Below are 6,214 nucleotides of genomic sequence, written 5' to 3'. Positions count from 1 at the left end.
TTTATAAAACAAAATAACTGTTGGTTTGTATCTAAACATTTTTTTATTTTATTTTTCTTGTTTCCTGTGTGGGTAATTAGGGGTGGGATTTTTTTTTCAGCTGTTTGGGCCTAGCTAGATTATAAATTTAGCACATTTACTCTGGGAGCTTGCTCTTTCAGGCTTGCTGTATTGATTCTCTGTTAAAGTAAGATTGTCTGTTTAAATATTATAGTTAGCTAACAAAGCTAATTCATAAATATTTTGCTTTGCAAGGGTTGCATTTTATAAAACAAAATAACTGTTGGTTTTTATCTAAACATTTTTTTTATTTTTTTTTCTTGTTTCCTGTGTGGGTAATTAGGGGTGGGATTTTTTTTTCAGCTGTTTGGGCCTAGCTAGATTATAAATTTAGCACATTTACTCTGGGAGCTTGCTCTTTCAGGCTTGCTGTATTGATTCTCTGTTAAAGTAAGATTGTCTGTTTAAATATTATAGTTAGCTAACAAAGCTAATTCATAAATATTTTGCTTTGCAAGGGTTGCATTTTATAAAACAAAATAACTGTTGGTTTTTATCTAAACATTTTTTTTATTTTTTTTTCTTGTTTCCTGTGTGGGTAATTAGGGGTGGGATTTTTTTTTCAGCTGTTTGGGCCTAGCTAGATTATAAATTTAGCACATTTACTCTGGGAGCTTGCTCTTTCAGGCTTGCTGTATTGATTCTCTGTTAAAGTAAGATTGTCTGTTTAAATATTATAGTTAGCTAACAAAGCTAATTCATAAATATTTTGCTTTGCAAGGGTTGCATTTTATAAAACAAAATAACTGTTGGTTTTTATCTAAACATTTTTTTTATTTTTTTTTCTTGTTTCCTGTGTGGGTAATTAGGGGTGGGATTTTTTTTTTCAGCTGTTTGGGCCTAGCTAGATTATAAATTTAGCACATTTACTCTGGGAGCTTGCTCTTTCAGGCTTGCTGTATTGATTCTCTGTTAAAGTAAGATTGTCTGTTTAAGTATTATAGTTAGCTAACCAAGGTAGTTAGGCAAACAAGGTTTTGGGGTAACCAAGGGGAAATATATTTTATACTTTTAAGTTAAACCTTTTATTAAGAATGTGTGAGAATCTCATTCAGTGTACAGCTTGCCACATGTTTGCATCACTGGAGCAGCCGCTTCTGGGATTATATGTTTGTGGCAAGTGTGAGCATATTGTCTCTTTAGAAACTCGTATTGGGGAACTGGAGGAACGAATTGCAACACTACATGAAATTCAGACACTTGAAAGGGAAATGGATAGGACTGAGCTGGTTGTTAATGGTTCCAGCAGTGGGAATGGGGAGGATTCAGATGAGGAGACTCCAGGATTTAGCTGGGTCACAGTCAGAGGGCGAAGTAAAGGTAAGCGGAAGAGACGGGCCAGTTCTGAGCTGGTACACCCCAATAGATTTGCCAGATTAAGTGAAGATGTTGGGGATATCAGTTCAGGGGTGGCAGTGTCAGAGAGGGCTGTGTTGCCTAGTATAGTGAACAGTCCTTTAGCTGTGGAAGAGGAGCATACTATGGTGGGCAGTCCTTCAGTCATGGAAGAGGGGCATACAAGTCAGGGCCAGAGGCAGATGTTGGTGATAGGAGACTCTATTATTAGGAAGGTTGATAGGGTAATTTGTCATCCAGACCCTTTACATAGAACAGTTTGCTGTCTTCCAGGGGCTCGTGTTAGGCATATTGTGGAGCGTATTGATAGATTGTTAGAGGGATGTGGGTCTGATCCTGCAGTCATGGTACATATTGGTACTAATGAAGGAATCGGTGGGAGATGGAGAGTCCTAAAAAATGACTTCAGGGAGTTAGGTAGCAAGCTTAAAGCAAGGACCTCCAAAGTAATATTTTCTGAGATATTACCAGTGCCGTGTGCTAATTCAGTAAGGCAGAAGGAGTTAAGGTCTGTTAATTCATGGCTAAAAACATGGTGTAAAAATGAGGGGTTTGACTTTTTAGAACACTGGGCTGATTTTTCACTAGGGTACAATTTGTACAGTAAGGATGGATTGCACCTGAATGACATGGGTGCAGGTGTGTTGGGGGAAAGGATGGTAGCACGTTTAGAGAACCTTTTAAACTAGGCAAAGGGGGGGAGGGTCAGTTAGAACAAAATAGAACAGAGAGATCAGTCTGTGAATATGACAATCCCTTAATATCTCAAGGAAGGGATGACTTAAGAAATGTCACATTAGAAAATATAGAGGAAAGCACACAAGTAGCAGCAGAAAGCACATGAAAATTAAATGTATGACAACAAATGCAAGAAGCATGACAGGTAAAATGGGGGAGCTGACACTCTTAGTTGCAGAAGAGGACTATGATGTTATCAGTATAACTGAAACTTGGTGGGATGATTCACATGACTGGGCAGTTAACTTAGAGGGGTATACATTATTTAGGAGGGACAGGAATAACAAAGGGGTGGAGGAATCTGCATGTATATTAAACCTAACCTTAAACCTAAAATAAGGGAAGATATTTATGATACAAGTGACAATGTAGAGACCCTGTGGGTTGAAATAAAGAGTGGGGGGAAAAATCCTAAATTGTTTTTACTAGGAACATGCTACAAGCCTCCCAACATTAGTGACCCGGAGGAAAATCAACTACTTATCCAAATAGGTAAGGCTGCTAATAACAGTGCTGTAATTATGGGAGATTTTAACTACCCTGATATAAACTGGGCCAATGAAACTAGTAATTCAGCTAAGGGGGATAGGTTTTTAAATGTTCTCAGGGATAACTTCTTGTCACAATTAATAGAGGAGCCAACTAGGAGTAAAGCTATATTGGATTTAGTGCTATCAAACAATACAGATATAATATCAAACATAGAAGTTAAAGAACATTTGGGTAACAGTGATCATAACATGGTCACATTTGAAATCTATTTTCAAATGCAGTGTTCTAAAGGCTTAACTAAGACTTTTAATTTCAAGAAAGCAAAATTCAACGATTTAAGGAAATCATTAAATAATATAAATTGGGACAATGTATTTTCTAATAAAAATACAGAGAATAAATGGATAATATTTAAAAATGTGTTAAATAAATATACATATCAACACATACCATATGGTTATAAAAATAAAAATAAAAAACAAAGCCGTTATGGCTAAATAAAAATGTGTTAAGAGAAATTAGGAAAAAACGTAGGGCATTTAAATTATTAAAAGAAAATAGTACAGACTCAGCATACAATATTTATAAGGAATGTAACAAAGCATGCAAAAAAGCAATCAAATTAGCCAAAATTGAAAATGAAAAATTAATTGCCAAGGATTTTAAGTCTAACCCTAAAAGGTTCTTTAAGTACATAAATAGCAAAAAATCTAAGAAGGATAATATAGGTACATTAAAATGCGTGGAGGGTAGCATGATAAATAATGACAGGGAAAAGGCTGAGGTACTAAACCAGTTTTTTTCTTCAGTATACACAAGAGAGGAACCATTGAATGCTACTTTGCAACAGAATAGAACATGCCAGTCCATACCACTAACTGGGTTTTGTTTAGAGGATATCAGGAAAAAACTGGAAAATATTAAGGTAAATAAAACTCCAGGCCCAGATGGAATACACCCAAGGGTGTTAAGGGAATTTAGCACTGTTATAGACAAACCTTTACTCTTAATTTTTCAAGACTCATTATCCTCAGGCATGGTACCCCAGGATTGGCGTAAAGCTGATGTGGTGCCACTCTTCAAAAAGGGAAGCAGGGATGATCCAGGAAGCTATAGACCAGTTAGTCTGACATCAATTGTGGGGAAGATATTTGAAGGGATTATAAGGGATTATATTGATGATCATATTCGTGTAAACAAGATTATGAGTTCTAATCAGCATGGCTTTAGGAGAAATAGATCATGTCAAACTAATCTAATTAGATTCTACGAGGAAGTAAGTAAAAATATAGATAAAGGGGAATCAGTTGATGTGATATACTTAGATTTTGCAAAGGCATTTGATACAGTGGGGGGTAGTTATCAAGCCGTCTACTTTTCTGACTTCGCCGGCCCAATACGTCCGCCTAAGCTCGCCTACCTTCGCCGCCGCGGACCTGAAAAAATACGCCTAAGTTATCAAATAAAGCTGTCAAAAAGCCGCGGGGCGATGAGCAGCGGACTGTGACAGTTATCACTCATCCGATCTCGCTGCCCTTCGGCTTTTTCCCAGCTTTATTGCTAGCCTGTCACTAAGCACTCACCCTAAACTGCACTGTTCTACCCCCTATACCGGCGCCCCCGGAGCCCCCCGCAACTAAATAAAGTTACTAACCCCTAAACCGCCGCTCCTAGACCCCGCCGCAACTCTTATAAATGTATTAACCCCTAAACCGCCGCTCCTAGACCCTGCCGCAACTCTTATAAATGTATTAACCCCTAAACCGCCGCTCCCGGACACCGCTGCCACCTACAGTATACCTAGTAACCCCTATCCTGCCCCCCCTACACCGTCGCCCTCTATTATAAAATTATTAACCCCTATCCTGCTGATCCCGCACCTCTCTGCAACTAAATAAATAGTTTAACCCCTAAACCGCCGCTCCATGAACCCGCCGCAACCTATATTAAACCTATTAACCCCTATTATGCCCCCCCTACACTGTCGCCACCTATAATAAATTTATTAACCCCTAATCTGCCCCCCCTACACCGTCGCCACCTATAATAAATTTATAAACCCCTATCCTGCCCCCCACTACGCCGCCGCCACTGTAATACAATTAGTAACCCCTAAACCTAAGTCTAACCCTAACCCTAACGCCCCCCTAACTTAAATATTAATTAAATAAATCTAAATAAATTAATTCTTATTAACTAAATGAATCCTATTTAAAACTAAATACTTACCTTTAAAATAAACCCTAATATAGCTACAATATAAATAATAATTATATTCTAGCTATCTTAGGATTTATATTTATTTTACAGGTAACTTTCAATTTATTTTAACCATGTACAATAACTATTAAATAGTTATTAACTATTTAATAGCTTACCTAGCTAAAATAAAGAGAAATGTACCTGTGAAATAAATCCTAACCTAAGTTACAATTACACCTAACACTACACTATACTTTAATAAATTATTCCTATTTAAAAATAAATACTTACCTGTAAAATAAACCCTAAGATAGCTACAATATAATTAATAATTATATTCTAGCTATCTTAGGATTTATATTTATTTTACAGGTAACTTTGTATTTATTTTAGCTAGTTAGAATAGTTATTAAATAGTTATTAACTATTTAATAACTACCTAGCTAAAAGAAATACAAAATTACCTGTAAAATAAATCCTAACTTAAATTACAATTAAACCTAATACTACACTATCATTAAATTAATTAAATAAACTACCTACAAATAACTACAATTAAATACAATTACATAAACTAACTAAAGTACAAAAAATAAAAAAAGCTAAGTTACAAAAAATAAAAAAATAAGTTACAAACATGTTAAAAATATTACAACAATTTTAAGCTACTTACACCTAATCTAAGCCCCCTAATTAAATAACAAACCCCCCCAAAATAAAAAAAATGCCCTACCCTATTCTAAATTAAATAAATTTCAAAGCTCTTTTACCTTACCAGCCCTTAAAAGGGCCATTTGTGGGGGCATGCCCCAAAGAAAACAGCTCTTTTGCCTGTAAAAGAAAAATACAACCCCCCCCCCACATTAAAACCCACCACCCACATACCCCTAATCTAACCCAAACCCCCCTTACAAAAACCTAACACTAATCCCCTGAAGATCATCCTACCTTGAGTCGTCTTCACTCAGCCGAGCCACCGATGGAACTGAAGAGGACATCCGGAGCGGAAGAAGTTAATCCTCCAAGCGGCGCTGAAGAAATCTTCCATCCGATGAAGTCATCATCCAGGCGGCGCTGAAGAAAAGTCTTCGATCCGGCCGATGTCATCTTCAAAGAGGCGCTGAAGAGGTCTTCTATCCGGGCGAAGTCATCTTCCAAGCCGGGTCTTGAATCTATCAGCCAATCAGAATTAAGGTAGGAAAATCTGATTGGCTGATGGAATCAGCCAATCAGATTCAAGTTCAATCCGATTGGCTGATCCAATCAGCCAATCAGATTGAGCTCGCATTCTATTGGCTGATCGGAACAGCCAATAGAATGCGAGCTCAATCTGATTGGCTGATTCCATCAGCCAATCAGATTTTTC

This window comes from Bombina bombina, chromosome 1 (assembly GCF_027579735.1).
Source record: "Bombina bombina isolate aBomBom1 chromosome 1, aBomBom1.pri, whole genome shotgun sequence".
NCBI classification, from domain to species: Eukaryota; Metazoa; Chordata; class Amphibia; order Anura; family Bombinatoridae; genus Bombina; species Bombina bombina.
Note: the sequence above shows the minus strand (reverse complement) of the source record.